Source organism: Protopterus annectens, chromosome 13.part0 (assembly GCF_019279795.1).
Source record: "Protopterus annectens isolate FY-2018-M chromosome 13.part0, PAN1.0, whole genome shotgun sequence".
NCBI lineage: Eukaryota > Metazoa > Chordata > Ceratodontiformes > Protopteridae > Protopterus > Protopterus annectens.
The window spans coordinates 797814955-797831301 of NC_056747.1; the positions used below are offsets into that span (position 1 = coordinate 797814955).

Consider the following 16347-nt stretch of genomic DNA (forward strand, 5'->3'; position numbering starts at 1 on the left):
CAGCCCTGCAGCACCACCCTCAATACTGGGACACCCAGAAGGTAAGTGACTCACACACGCCAGTCAGGTGGGTCACATACTCAACAACAGCTGGACAGGTGTAGACAAACACAAACAAAGTCGGTGCTATGGCCTCTGAATGAGGCCTATGGGTAACCTCCCCCCAGACCTACACAGACAGACTACAGCAGGTCAGGCAGTGGGATGTCAGTTCTGATGGGTAGGAAGTCAGAAACTAATATGTAGGTAATTAAAAGCTAAGATCTGTAGTACACTGGTATGCCTCTAGTCAGCATGATAGGTAAGACAACAGACTGAAATGGAGTACCCGACATACCAGTACAGTCCTAGCAAATGTGTACAAGTGTCAGGTGTGCCCCCCCATCCTATGTAGAAATGTAGTCACAGTCAGGTGTGCCCCCTCCAATCCTGTGTAGAAATGTAGAAATAGTCAGGTGTGCCCACCTCCATCCTATGTAGAAATGTAGTAACAGTCCATGCCAAATGATCGACAGATACCCTGCAGAGACAGCATGCTACCTGTAGGTGTACAACACAAAGGTCAGCACTGCAGTACAAACAACCTGGACTTGATCCACACATTCAGTACAGATGGCCATACTGGGCATGCCCACACATTTAGAGAAATGAAGGCAATGTCAGTCAACAACATACTGAAAGATCATACTGGGCATGCTCACACACAAACACAAGAAAGCCATGTCTGCAAACACCAGTGGACCAGACATATCTGGCAGCTGCAGATGTTAGCGCAGACACTCCTCAGTATGCCCCACTCATGCTTTGCACACACAGTGGATAGGACAACAGGCATATATGTAAGGACAACACACTATGATAAGCCAAAGGTAGACATACATAGATGTGTGGAAGAGGGTGACTGTGACAAGGAGCCATCCAAGCCAGTCCAACCCAGTACACAGGCAAAGGGCCATAACCACACAAGGGTCCGATGTCACTCACTGCAGATACTAGCCACCGGTATCTGTCAGCATTACAGAGTATGTGGTGGACGTGCCAGCTGTGCAACATGACTGTGCAAGGAAGTAGTCATCTAGCAGCTGCATACACAAACCTGTGAAATATGACCCAGGTTGTGCACGCATGTGGCGTGTCAACCCCTAGATGAATGGGTATGGACCATGCACAAACACTGCCCTCCCCATAGCCCCACTATGACAAGCCTGCTGAGGTCATCCACTGTGAAATACACCTTTGGGAGAGCTGTATCTCAGTAATCTCTGTAGCACATGCTGTAACTGTGTACTGCTGTAGTGTGATAAACTAGTTGGGTAGGAGTTCTAACCCCAGCCTTGGCAAGTGTGTGTGTGTGTGTGTGTGTGTGTGTGTGTGTGTGTGTGTGTGTGTGTGTGTGTGTGTGTGTGTGTGCCTGTGTAGAAAGCAATGCTTTTTATGGTAGTCACACCCCTACAATTTAAATGCTCTTCTTTGGTAAGGCTGCTGATGTCATCCACCTAGTAATACACCTCTGGGAAGACTGCATCCCAGTAATCTCTGTAACGTGTCCTGTAACTGCAAACTGCTCTAGTGTGATAAAGTAGTTAGGTAGTTCTAATCCCAGCTTTGGCAACTGTGTGTGTGTCTGGCTGTGTAGAAAGCAATGCTTTTTAGGGTAGTTACACCCCCTACAATTTGAATGCACTACTTTGGTAAGGCAGCTGATGTCATCCACCTAGAAAAACACCTCTGGGAAAATTTTAGCCCAGTAATCTCCATAGCACGTCCTATAATTGTGAACTGCTGCACTGTGATAAAGTAGTTAGGTAGGTGTTCTACTCTCAGACATGGCATGTGTGTGTGTGTCTGTCTGACTCTGTCTGTGTAGGGAGCAATGCTTTTTAGGGTAGTCACACACCCTACAAGTCAAATGCTCATCTTTGGCAAGGCTGCTGATGTCATCCACCCAGAAATACACCTCTGGAAGGCTGTAGTCCAGTAATCACCATAGTGCATGCCATACCTGCGTACTGCAGTAGTGTGATGTAGAACTCTGGTAGGGTTCTATTCCCACCCATGGCAGGTCTGGATGTTTTGTGTGTGTTTCAATGTTTGTGTAGTGTGCAATGCATTTTAGGCTAGTCACACTCAGTACATGTCAAATGCTCTACTTTGGCATTCCTGCTGATGTCAGCCAATGTAATATACACTTTTGGGAAAGGAGTTCTCCAGTAATCCCCATGGTGCGTCCTATAACAGCCCCATGCTGTAGTGTGATATAGACCTCTGTTAGGGGTTCTATACCCACACAAGTCGGTTGTGGATATTTTGTGTGTGTTCCAATGTCACTGTTGGGTGCAATGCATTTTAGGCTAGTCACACTCAGTACATGTCGAATGCCCTTCTTTGGCTATCCTGCTGATGTCAGCCAATGTGATATACACCTTTGGGGAAGGAGTACTCCAGTAATCTCTGTGGTTTGTACTATACCTACGTAGTGCTGTAGTGTAATAAACTAGTTAGGTAGGGGTTTTACTCCCAGACATGCCAGGCATGTGTGTGTGTTTGTAACGCGTATCCTGTGTGGAGGTGGGTGTGAGTGTGTGACACCTGGGCCCAATGTGGAGCAGGTTATGCAAATTTCTTATATGGTGGCCCTAGTATATATCACAATGTCCACTGTACAGGGATAACAGATGTGAAATAGCCGAGAGGCTGGGGTTCAAGTCTATATCCATACATGTGACATCAAGGCCAGGCAATTACAGTTAGCAACCCCAGTATTACCCAGAGCACACTCTCACCCCATGTCTCATACACACACACACACACACACACACACACACACACACACACACACACACACACACACGCCAAGGCAACAGCCAATATGTGTGTAGTACACGGGTCTGTAGTAAAACAACGAAAATCCATTACATCAAATACCAAAACAGTGACACGTATTACTCGAACTGCAAAAATACCGAATGCACTAAACCGCAAACTTTAAAATATCGAACGTTCATAGTCGGCCAACCCCACCACCCGCTACATACTACCTACCCAAACAAAATAAATAAACCACATACATACACTAACCAAACCCTACTCTTAACCCTAAAGTAAAGCACCAAAACTCAACTTCTAACCCTACACTAAACCCCACATACACAACTATCTATGCACTACCCTTAACCTCTCCCTAACCCTAAGGTCCGTAACTCCCACACACTTCCCCTACGGAGATATACCCAAACAAAATAAATAATACACATAAATACATTTAACAAAACCCTACTTCTAACACTACACTAAATCTTACACACATTACCTATCTATACACTTACCTTAACCCGCACCCTAACCCTAAGGTCTGTAACTATCGCACACTTACCTTATGGAGCTATATGAATTTTGCTGTTTGCACGTTCAACAAGTATGTATTTCACGTAATACGTGTCGATGATTTTGTATTCGTGTAAACGGAGTTTCGACAATCTAATAGGAACCCATAGTACACTGCATATTGGCGACTGATAGTAACTATAGAGTGAATGCAGTGACCTACAGAGGGCATGGCACCCTGTCCATCTGTCCAATAAACACATACATGCAGACAGTGCACCTTCCCCATGTTCCCCACTGGACACCTGGAACACCTGTGGTGCCACCACGTGACCCACAAAGGACATACCATGCCTGAAAACATGCCCTGTATGGACAGATGCCACTCACACCAGGCAATGGAGTTAGCATGCTCTCAATGTAGGTGCAGGGGTAACCTGCTGTCCATTACCAGTTCCTGGCACAGGTGCCCAAGACTGGCACATCTGATGATAATCTGTGCACACAACATGGGCCCGACACTCCAGGTACAGTTCCACATGTCACTGTACATGCATGTGGGGAGGTGTGCACATCCCAGACACTGTCCATGTCATGGACTACAGAACACATACATGGCAAGCGATGCACAGCATTGGCCACACGCAATAGTCACCCAGGTGACTGGATGGTGGATACAATACCCACCTGTGTGGACAAATGCAGAAACCACAGCCCTGAGCCACAATGCAGACCATTGTCATGTGGCCTGATGCCAAGGTATACCAATCACCTAGCCTTGTATAGCCATCTGGCACAGTCACCCACCACATACCCATGCATAAATGCACCCATGCATGTCAGTACTGGCACCCTGTGTGTTTGTTTGTGTGTTGTATGATGCGTATGATCGCATCCACACTCACTACAACCCCCAGTGGCATACTGATGCATGCTGTCTGATGCCAAACACCTCCCCATACCTTTTGCCCACAGAACCTCCATATGACCCATGTGGTGCATGTGATACCTGCACAGTAATGTGTTGTGGCACTCTCACTAGTGATGAGCTGTATCCCTGGCCCTGCCAAGTGTGCCAATGTGTGTGCATTCCTGTGAGAGTGTGGCTGTGTTGACACTGGCACCTGTTCATGCGGACAGGCACATGTACTTCACCTACCGTATAGCTACCATATCCCTGTTGCAGATGTCACTCACCATCACATATATGTTCTGAGGACTCCACAACAGGTAACCTATGTGGCACATCCAATAACTGCATAGGGCTGTGATAGCACTACATAGTCGTCAGGGGTTTGATACCCTGTGCTGGTAGGTGTGTGACACAAACATGCTTAGGTTTTACTCTCCCACCACTCCCTGACTTCTCAATGCCTCTGTCTACCTTTCTCACTCCCTCACTGGTGGATGAGGAGACCTACACCTACTTTTCTTAGGCAGCAGCATGTGCATTTTAAGTGATGCTCATGATCAGCTGATGGCCTCTGCACGAATTGCAGCCCTTCCCTAGCTAATTGTATGTGGAACAGCTATGGTAACATTCCAATAGCCAATTGCAAGGAAACCCACTCCAGTATCAAGGAACATCATGTTGGTGTTGGCCCTTTTCATTCACTGTGAGCAGGAACTAGAGCTGTTGTTTGGCAAACAGCATCTCGGATGGATTGGAGACTTACCTCTAACAACATACACTGTGGAAACAGGGCAACACACAGGAGGGGGATGTGCCAGACCTGACTACAGACTGTAAGTGCTGCTATACTGCATTTGGAGTAATATTGGTTTAACAGTGTGTGTGTGTGTGTGTGTGTGTGTGTGTGTGTGTGTGTGTGTGTGTGTGTGTGTGTGTGTGGATATGGCTGTCCTACATGTTTTAATACCTGCCATGTCAGTTCTATGTTTATCAGGAATCCCCATCTGTAGGGTCATCTGCAGACTGGGCAGTGTGTTGTGCCTTTGGTGTCATGTGTTACCCACAGAGCACCCATCTGTGAACTGCAGAAGACAATGTGGGAATTGCAGTCTGTAGATGGTGAAAGCCATGACAATTACTGACCTCATAACTCTCATAGGACATATGTTGCAACAAACCCTGTTACAACAGTAAATGTATGAGGTTATCACAGCAATATGTCAATATTGGCCCTGTGTATGTGCTTCCAGCCACAACTATGTCAACCTTTGTACATATGTCATGCATTAAGAGGTGCGCATGTGTTGTACACCATCATTAGTGTCATCATATCTGATAACAAGCCAGTGAGATATCAGACTACTACACATGTTATGTACAGTAGGGGGTATATTTGATGACATGACCTGGACATTTTGTGGTTGTTTGTACAGTATTGGGGTCTGTGTACTTATGGTGAATGCAGACAGTGTGTGTAATGTTAATATGTACCTTGGCCTGTGTACAGACTGTGGTAGATGTCATTGTCCTAGGTCCCATCCAATCTGATGTTACATGCTGCTCCACTGTATGTTACCATATTGGCTTACATGTTTGTAGGGCCATACACACATATGTCCCATACCACAGATGGGCATCAGACCACACTGTGTAGTGGCCCAGTATATGTAGGGTCAGTGTGTGAGTGTCACATATGAGGATGGTATTGAACAGATAGTCCATATACTGTAATATTATGCTAGCTTACCATATGTGGCTGTGGCAGTGTTCACATTGGTTGTGGTTATGCACTTTCACACAGGTGTATCTTAACCTGTGCTGTGACATGCCTCTAGAGCCTGCTATATATGCAGGTACATGTGCATTCCCCCATAGGAGATGTAGGCCAGTGTTGAGCCAGTCTGCCTGTAGCCTGCACAGTGCTTTGTTACATGCCTAGCAGCTTAGTGTACTTACCCAGCGAGGTGTCATGTCCAGATGCTTTCCAGATGTACTGCTGCCGGGCCTCCCTTAACAGTCGTGTATGTCAGACAGAGAGGTGGGATGCTGTAAAGATGTATGCCAATATCTCGTGGGTAGTATGTGGCCATGACACCTCTGTACCAGCAGTTATGTGTCAGGACAGACAGAGGTGTGTGAATGCATAACCTATGGGGCCGAATGTATACCAGTCATTATGAGTTATACCCATCTACATGGCTGTTAACATCCATATTGTCAGGCTTGGTCCACATGTTCTGCACTAAGGAGTTCTGTGAATACTTCTGGACTGTACAGAGTGTGTCAGAATGTCCACATCTATTGGCCAATAGCTCTGCTGTTGTCCACAGGAGCATTACGAGCTTGCAGCGGTACTGAACTCTGATGTCCTTAGGATGTCTGTCAGTAGCCAATGGCGCACATGTGAAAAGCAGATGTAACCTCCCACACACACCATGTCTGTGAAGACAATCCCTATTACAGTAGCTGTAGTCTGCTAATATACCTGCTATACATGCCTAACATCCCCTTGCACTATGAAGGTGGGACTATAGGGGCTGGGGTAGGGCTACACCCCATGCTCAGGACATATGGTGAATATATATGTACACAGGATTATCCAGATATCTATATAGATAATTACACATGTACATATCGACATATATAGATGGATGTGTATATGTACATATATATGCATTTACACACCCAGATATATACATATACAGAGCAGTATATATCTACACATATACAGATAGAGATACATATGCGCATATACGTATACCACGCTGCCATGCCTAGCAGCAGTACACTGCTGTTGTATCCCCCACACATATGGTGGGGCTGGGGCCATATATGTGTGGCCTTCACCTACACAGCACATGTGTGCCCATATGCACTCCAGAGGTCAGTGTATGTAACAGTGGTATATGGCCCTGTATTAATGAGTCTGGGGGGGGATGCACCAGGCTGTTACAACATTTGGGGGTATCATGGGTGCAATGTGGACATTCTGACACACTCTGTACAGTCCAGAGGTATTCACAGAACTCCTTAGTGCAGAACATGTGGACCAAGCCTGACAATATGGATGTTAACAGCCATGTAGATGGGTATAACACATAACGACTGGTATACATTCGGCCCCATAGGTTATGCATTCACAAACCTCTGTCTGTCCTGACACATAACTGCTGGTACAGAGGTGCCATGACTGGATGTACAGTACCATACATGTCACCTATCTTGACATTACTTACATAAAGTGGGTTACTGCAGGCCTACTGCCTCCTGCCATACAAACTACTGTTCTGCGTGCCAGTGTGCCTGTGATGGTGTCAGTTATGCCCAGTTATGTAACAGTTACATCCCATTTGGTCAGCTGAAGACTTTACCACCTAGAGATTGTGTACAGTGTGTAGATAAGGGCTGCTGGACTATACACCTGCAATCACTTATTGTTGATTGTGTGGTATCCTGTGCCCCAGTCTGTCCTTACTAATGTACGATTTGAAGGGTGTGGCCTGGACAGCAACAGTTGTGGACCTTTCCAGACTACTGTATTAGTATAACTGTTTCACAGTTGCACTACTCTGTTGATATGGATGTCAGTGTCTGAACAGCTATATGACATAGCATGTAATTCTGTAATAGTACACAAATAAAGGTATTCCATTTCTGCAAACCTGTGTGTGGTGTTTATCCTATGACCACTCTGTGGGTATATGTTGCAGGCAACGAATGTCATTTGTACGGGTGGGTCATCCAGTGTCCAGTTGTTAGGGTGTTCACTGTGCGCATAGTGGGTGTACCATATTGTGTGCGCCTACTACATAAGTATCTTACTGTACATATGTCTGCGTGTGTATGTGTAGTCATATGTATATCTATATATATGTTGTTGTTGTTGTCTTTCGGCTTTTCCTGGTTAGGGGTCGCCACAGCGGAACTCCGGTCCGCTAATGATTGGCAGTAGATTTTCACGGTGCCGAGTTGCCAGCTCGACGCCCAACCTTCAATGAACGCACGCCTATTCATGCATGTCTTTTGGAACACCACTCTACCCGTGGGGAGGACATGCAGACTCCACACAGAAGGCACTCCCCGCACACTAGCTGAGAATCGAACGGGAGAACCTCTTGCTGTGAGGCAACAATGCTACCTCTGCACCACCGTGGCTTATATATATATATATATATATATATATATATATGTGTGTGTGTGTGTGTGTGTGTGTTACCAGACCACATGAAAAAATGCAGATAATTATCACTAAAAACAAACAAATTCTGCAGCACATAAGCATTCCAAACAAATTCAAAATGACTTGAAGAGAAAACACCCGAGACTCCTGTATTATTTAGCACTTTTGTTTTCTTTATTATCCAGACTTCTGCAGAAAGACATGTTTCATTATTAAACGCAACCATTTTATCATTGTTTAAATACAATATCTCGTGCTGTTTATTTAAATTACCACCACAGTTTTGAACCAATAATATTGTGAGACCAGTGGTCCTGCAAGGTGCAGTGTGCATCTTCATTATCATTATAATAAAGAAGTGATTCAGTTACCAGTAGTCCTGCAAGGTGCTCTGTGCATCTTCATTAGAATATAATTTAGTTATCAGGAGGGGTACCTGTAGTGCCATGTGTATACAAGGGTCGTGTGTTTCCCATATACCTGAATTAGACGTTCCTATCAGGTATCATGTGCATACTGGGCAACCTTGTGTACCACGTATGCTTTGCAATACCTAAAAATAAAACCATTGGTGTAAACAAAGTCACCCGTGAAGTCTATTGTTATTACCAAAAAACATTCGTCCCATGCGGGACGACCCAAAAATTGGATGACTTTCTTTGCGGTAACCCCATGTCTCCACAGGTAAGCATGGCTGTGTTCATATGTGCATGGACTATAGCATGTGGAAGACTGAAGATACTTGGGTCGAGACAATGTACAAGATGAGTCCCGAGGGGAGGAGGAGTGGAGGGTGGGCAAAGTGAGGTGGTGTGATTGCTATGGGCCGGTAACCAGAGAAGGGATGATGGCTGCATGTGTGTAGTGGGGGGACTGTGGGTAAAGAAAATATGGTTCGAGGAGAGGCTGGGTTGAATGGGCCTGTAATGGTCGGCCCGCCTAGTGGGTGAGGGAGAGGGGAATGAAATATTAACAAATAAAGAATAAAAGAAAAATAATTTAAATCCCCATTTAAATAACACAAATTAAATACAATAAACTTGGTAGTGTATTGTGGGGTGGATGTGTTTAGCTGTAGGGTGGGGTATGCCAATCCATACAAGACGTATATTGTTTGGGGCCTCTCAACCCCATTAACGGTGCATGTGGACATATATGTTTTTGTTAATCTACCATTGCTATCTACAGATGTATGGCCATATATACCTATATAGGTATATATATTTGCTTACATATTTATAACTATGTCCATACATACCTACGGAGATATATATCTGCATACATATATGTAACTTGCTGTGTATATGTGGACATATAGGTGATGACATGGGATCACTACATAATCTCAAAAGTTTGAAATACCGAATTTCAAACTTTCGAGACTATATAGCCGAAACCCATAATTACCGAAAGACCAGAAGCACAAATTTCAAAATCCCGATCATCGGGAGTTTGACATTCACACTTCTGGTGTTGTGGTATAATGGAAGGTCAGGTAAGTATCTATGATTAAATATGTTGTTTAGGGTTTAGTGTGTAAGTGTGTGTTGTGACTGTGATGTGTGTGTGCGAGGAGAATGTAGTTGTGTGGTCGTGTTTCGTGTGTTTATGTATGTAGTGCGACCTTGGAGTTAGAATATTTAAGTATGGGGGGTGTGGGGGGCATACACCCATGTCTGTAGTTTAGGCTTGTGTGTTTGTGTTCTGGGGGATGGTGTGTGTATGTGTAAGTGTGTGGTGTATGTTGATTGTAGTTTTCGGTAGTCTGAATTTCACAGTTTTGATGTTTTGGTATTTTAGTGTTTCGGGTATTTGGTCTCGGGATTTTGGGCATCGGTAGTTTGGGATTTCGGGATTTAGTAGTGGTTCCGTTGACATATATATGTGTAGATGTCGGCATTTGCATGTATATATATTCATATATATTTACATATATATATATATATATATATATATATATATATATATATATATATATATATATACATATGTATATATTTCTGAATATACATATATATATATATATGTATATATATATATATATATATATATATATATATATATATATATACATACTTATATAGATATGTTGCATCTGTTTAGATATTAATATATTTACACACACACATACATCTAGATGTTGGTATACATTCTCTGTACTGTTGCATGACTGGGCTGGATGTTATGTTTCTGAAAACATCATATTTATGTATATCTGGCATGGCTTAGTGGTAAATCACTTTGTGTATGGTGTGCATTGTCCTGGGTTTTAGCCTTGCAGAGGCTGTTTATTTTGTTGCTGGGAAGAACACAGGCCATTGGATACAGAGTGATTAAGGCACTTTAAAGCAGTTGTAGGTGGGTTTGCACAGAGGTAAGCACTGCTAACTTCTGGTTACAGGTTCCTACACTCAGTTAGCTTCTAAATTGCTTAACGTGTGTAGGCATAGCTTACCCCCGCACAAACAGGCTTAGACCCGCTTACTGCTGCTTAAAAGTGCTTATTCTTGCTTACCCCCGCGCTAATTCCTTAAAAAGAAAAGAAAAAGGGGTTGACAGGACAGTGGTAAAAAAAGGGCCACAAAGAGGGAAAGACAGTAAGGAAAATATCTGGGGATGTGCAGGAAGGGTGTAGGGAAGGTCCATAGCTGCCCATTTCTTCTACAGCTACAGCTGTGCATATACACTGAATTTGGAGGTAGATTTGGACACTCAAACACCTTGGGGGGAGGGGTGAGGACAACAATAATTTGTTGTGATGCCAATTAGACTGGAGTACATGTGTCCAGTGGACACATGCAAAATGGACAGCTATGTATGGAGCAAGATTTTGTTTTGTGAAACAGATTTCCTTTTTTTTCAGGTGAGAGTGGGATGTTGGGGAGGGGTAATAGGTATATTTGGGGAGGTAGGTTGGGTAGGTTAACAGACAAGACAAACAAGATGCATACAGTGGTGGTATATGACACATGTGGGGGGTAAACACCTTGGACGAGGAGGGGTGTTTGGAAGTCGCAAGCCCATGAGCCCCCAAATGGAAACAGTGGGACTGAGGTCCCCACCCATGGGCAGTCACCACTGTACCTTCACGGCCCCAAAGGTGGCTGTGCTGGGGGCTGGGTAGGAGGGGTAGGCTCACCCTCTAATTGTGCAACACGGCCCTCAAGCTGGCATAGCTTGTCTCAAATATCCTTGTCGAGCTTGCTACGTACCATGGCCCGGACCTGATGGCGGGTGACAGGTACCTCTCTGCCCCTGCTCCCAAGGGGGGGGGGGCCCATCCTCTGCGGTGGTTCCACCCAAAGGTGGTGCAGGGCCAATGGAGGAGGAGGTCCCAGGCTGGGACCCAGATGTGCTGGTGCCCGGTGCCATGGCCAGCTGAGGTGGGACAGGTGGGTCTGCTGGGACCGGCCTTCCCATATGAGCCATGGTGTTGCAGTTTTAAGAAAGATATCAGTTAGTAATAGCCAACAGCATTCAGGATTAGTTATAGCAGCATGTATAGGTATTCCCATTAACCCAAGACACCAGATTTACAACAGTTGCAGAGCGAGCAGAACACATGTATATATGGGACAACAGTGGCCATTACAACAGCATGCAGGTTTCATTGATGGCAACAGGCCACCAACATGGAAGTATTTTAACATGGCACATGTATAGAACCAAATGTGAATATGTATAAACCAATAGGACATATCTCCCAACAGAAGTTTGGAGTGTACACATACCCACTGAGGTGTGTAATTAAGTTATTGTCAGGCATATGGTGGGAGTGAGAGAGAGAGGTCCGTTAACAAGTAATATATCCCTGTAGTATTCACAACTTTCTTAGTCACTGCAGTGATCTGTCCCTTACATGTATTATTATGCTACCCACTGCCCTTACTTTGTACAATGGTATATTTGTGGATTAGTATCTACGTGGACTGTGTCTTATGTATATTCTACACCTCTTACCTGTTATAGCTGTTGAGAAAATCAGTTAACATTACCTGACGATTTCTACACATACTCCCAGATTCCATGTTGATGTTATACACATACCTAACAATCTGTTATTGCACACACTCTTGTCACGGCTTGACAGGATGCAGGTGTTAATGTGACATATTTTGAGACTAGCTGTCATACACTTTGGGTGGGATACTACAATGACAGGTTTGTTTTCATATACATTCTCTGACTATGTACAGGTCTATCAGTTATATGTCAGTAGAAGCTGCCTACATTTCTTGGATCATCACACTGATATGTCAGGGGAACAGGTTACTGGGCAGCAGAATTGGGTCATTTATCTGGACATGCTGGACAGATGAGAACAGAGCTTCCATGTGCCTGATACTGATTTGACTGAGACCAAATCATCTAAACTTGGGGGGGGGGGCACAGTCTCCCACCTAGTTTGATTTTATATTCTCTGGTTTACTTTTCTATTGTTCAGTGAAACCAAACTACATGGGCGGCTATGCCCCCACACCTCCCCTAACTATATATATTCTTACCCCAGGGTCGCACTACAGTGGGGAAAAGGGCATATACCTTTTACTTGCTTTACAGTGCTCTACACACTGCTAGTACTCATTGTCAGTGAAATGAGTTTTAAGTCAAGTGAAATTTAGGTGAAGTGAAGTTTAGGTGATTTGGTCTCAGTCAAATGAATTTCAAGCAAATGGAAGTTAGGTCAACTGAAGTAGATCCACACATATATATATATATATATATATATATATATATATATATATATATATATATATTTAAAAAAATTAACCAAGCTACTAAATAAAAAAAAAAATGTATAAAAGAGCCACTGTTACAACTTTTAAAGTAAAAAGGACTCTTTAAGAAGTTTTAAATTAAAGGCGATCTAGCCAAAAAGTCTTGACATCCAGCATTCATGCTAAATTTCAAGATGAGAATTAATAGCAATATTACTAGGGGATGGACATCCTGTCTCAAAGGCAGAAAAGTCCATATCTGTCATTTTACCCTCAAAGGCAGGAACATTTGAAGAGTCCCGAACTGTTGAGTCTCTGGAAGTCAGTGAGGTATAGGACCCTAGGCAGCATGGACTAAAGATAGGAAAATGTCAAATAAATCTGACAGGAATCCTGTGTATTTTTATGTGTTTGTTAAATGAGTAGAAGTAAACATATTATGGAACATATTAAGCTTTCTTTCCTATAGCTAGCATTCTTGTGAATTTAGCTCATTCAGGATTACATGTACTTACTATATCTTTTACTTTAAGGATTACACGGACGTACTTAAAATTGCTGAGACAGGTTGTTAGTGTACTAGCCTCTAAATGCACACATAGAAACACACACACACACACACACACACACACACACACACACACACACACACACACACACACACACACACACACACACACACACATGCATATTCTTTCTCTCTCTCACTACTTTTTAGGCACTCTCAGATCCGAATCTAGTTCTGCTTGGATGTGTCTACAAAAATTATCTGTGTATTCTTTATTGAGGTGTGTGAACAAAGTAAGGCATACAGACAGTTAAATATTTTGGGATGCACATGAATGGAATACCTTTCCGGCCTCTCCTCTAAACTGCTCATAAAAGAGCTTAGACTAGCCCTCTCAGAATGAGATACTTGCATCTGTAACCACTAGACAGTACACACCCAGTATGCAACTCCAGATTTCAGTTAGCTCCACCTCCCAGATGACTGCACACACGGAGATATGCACATAATCTCCACCCTAGGACATGTAGCATACTTCGTGCTTTATCCTGTTAAACTGTGCCAGATATTATATCTATAATTATTGTTAACTATCAGTAAAGTCTCCTGTGAGTTCCAGGATATCCGTAAAGAAAGACCTTTATTCCCAAGGTGCCTACCTGCTTACCAAAGTTTATTCAATGAATGAACACATTTAGTAGCTAAGATAGGAGTGTTTCAAAATGATATCCCAAAATGCTGTTAGTGTGTGTAATCCATTTGTAACATCTTCCTATTGATTGTAGTTGTTTCTAACTCTCCAAGGTTTGACAGCCTCACAAACCTGCCTGCACACATACACACACACACACACACACATATATATATATATATATATATATATATATATATATATATATATATAAAATATACAGGAATTGTGTTTCTCAGGTAATTTTAGTAAGCAATGCTAGGCATGTGGATTATGAAGGATAGCCACTGGGTGGTGCACCAGCACAAACTACTGTTTCCTGCTTGGCTTTGGGAAAAATAATTACAAGTAACTTAACGGCTATTAAAGGAAGAGCTAATATTTCAGAGGTCTCAATCCTCTGTAAGGGAGTATTATTGGTATTAAACAACTATATTTATCATGATAAAGGCAAATGACTGCATGTGTTTTTGTTTAATATTCCTTCTACAGCACATGACCAGAAGTGGGCTACTACTCAGTCGGGTGAATCTGGCAATCATCCAGGAAATACAAGGAAGCAGAGAGATGAAGAAATGCCTTTGAATACAATTTCCTGAAATGTTACCAGCAAAGCAAAATTGTAAAATGCTGAACATGGTATTTCAATTATAAAGGAAGTGAACACTATCCAAACAGACTTTAAGGACTTGCCCAGCAAGGACTTTAAATTTCCTGTTGTCCCTCATTCCTTACAGTGAACTTTGCCCTCTTCCTCCATTTGTCTCTCCAGGAAATTATTTGCTTTGGCAGTTATCTTGGTACAATTTTGCACATCAAATAAATATTAACAAAACTAGATTCTACAAAACTACACAAAGTACTTTCTGAAGCATCTTTGTGATGCTTTAATAATCAGACATTGTATTTATAGCTTCCATATAAACATAATCTGCTATATAATACAGCTGAACAAAAAACAGAAAACTGTGTTTTGTATTATTATTTATTCTAACATAAAAGAGGATAAGTCATCTAAGCAGGTCCCTTCATATCCTTGCATTCTTGGGCTTTCACTCCATTACTGTGTAGCCCTGACCTGTATAACACCAAAAGATTCACACAGACAAAGTACCATCCACGTCCCTACCTTAGACAGCATTAACAGTTTATCATAGTCCTTGTTTCCTTGTTTAAAAGACCCATACTTACTGATCCATTCACTTTAAATCAACCTTTCCCTTTCATCAAGAAGCTTAACTTTCAGTGATATCATGCCACCAGAATCATGGGGTTTGTAAAAATACCGTTTGTTTATTTTTTGGAGAGGAGGTCTCATTTAGCATGACATTCATCATTTAAAACTATCCTCCTATCCGTAGGGAAGACTCACAGCTAAAATGTCTCAGCAGTCTCTTATTAGTTCCCCATTTTTTCCTTGAATTAATCCACCTTCTCATCAATGATGCCAAGGTACTTAATATGAAAGGAAAAGCAGGCCACCCTCTCATCAGTCCTTTCAAACTAGAGTATGGCCATAATTTCCTGTTTAATTCCATTGATTCAATGGCTTGTTTTATTTGGAGTGTTTTTCTCCAATAAAGTGTATCCATCTCAGCAGTTCATATCCAGTTCCATTGCGGCGCTTATTTAATTGCATTCACTGCACTGTGAAAATTCGTCATTTTGCTCTTGTTTCATTATTGTGTTTGTGGCTTAGACCTTGCTTTATAAATGTCCTTATAGAGAAATGCTGACACCCAAACATAAATGTTATAAAAGGATAATTTACCTGGAGATTGCTCACTTAGAGCAAGATAGTTCATTTTGTACTTCTTTCAGTGAATCATCCATCGCTGTCATGAAAACGCTGAGAGACAGACTCCTTCTTTTCCAGTATTCATTATTGAAGAAGACATGGTCCTGGCAGAAGTTATCATCAGACTAAAGACGCCTGTAATCGCCAAGTGAAAATCTCATAATTTTCCTTTTGGGACCCCATGGGTGACCTGTCACCTAAACATTAATCAGGAT

General features: G+C 42.7%; 1 protein-coding gene across 3 annotated transcripts in view; it reads left to right on the forward strand.

Moving 5' to 3' along the window:
* The window catches only part of TRPV2 (transient receptor potential cation channel subfamily V member 2), a 1022245-nt gene extending 1007000 nt beyond the window's left edge, over positions 1–15245 (forward strand). For all 3 annotated transcript variants that reach the window (XM_044054526.1, XM_044054527.1, XM_044054525.1), the window contains exon 16: positions 14827–15245. The gene's annotated coding sequence lies outside the window, so the exon portion shown is untranslated. The remainder of the gene's footprint in view (positions 1–14826) is intronic.
* Positions 15246–16347: the final 1102 nt, after the last annotated feature.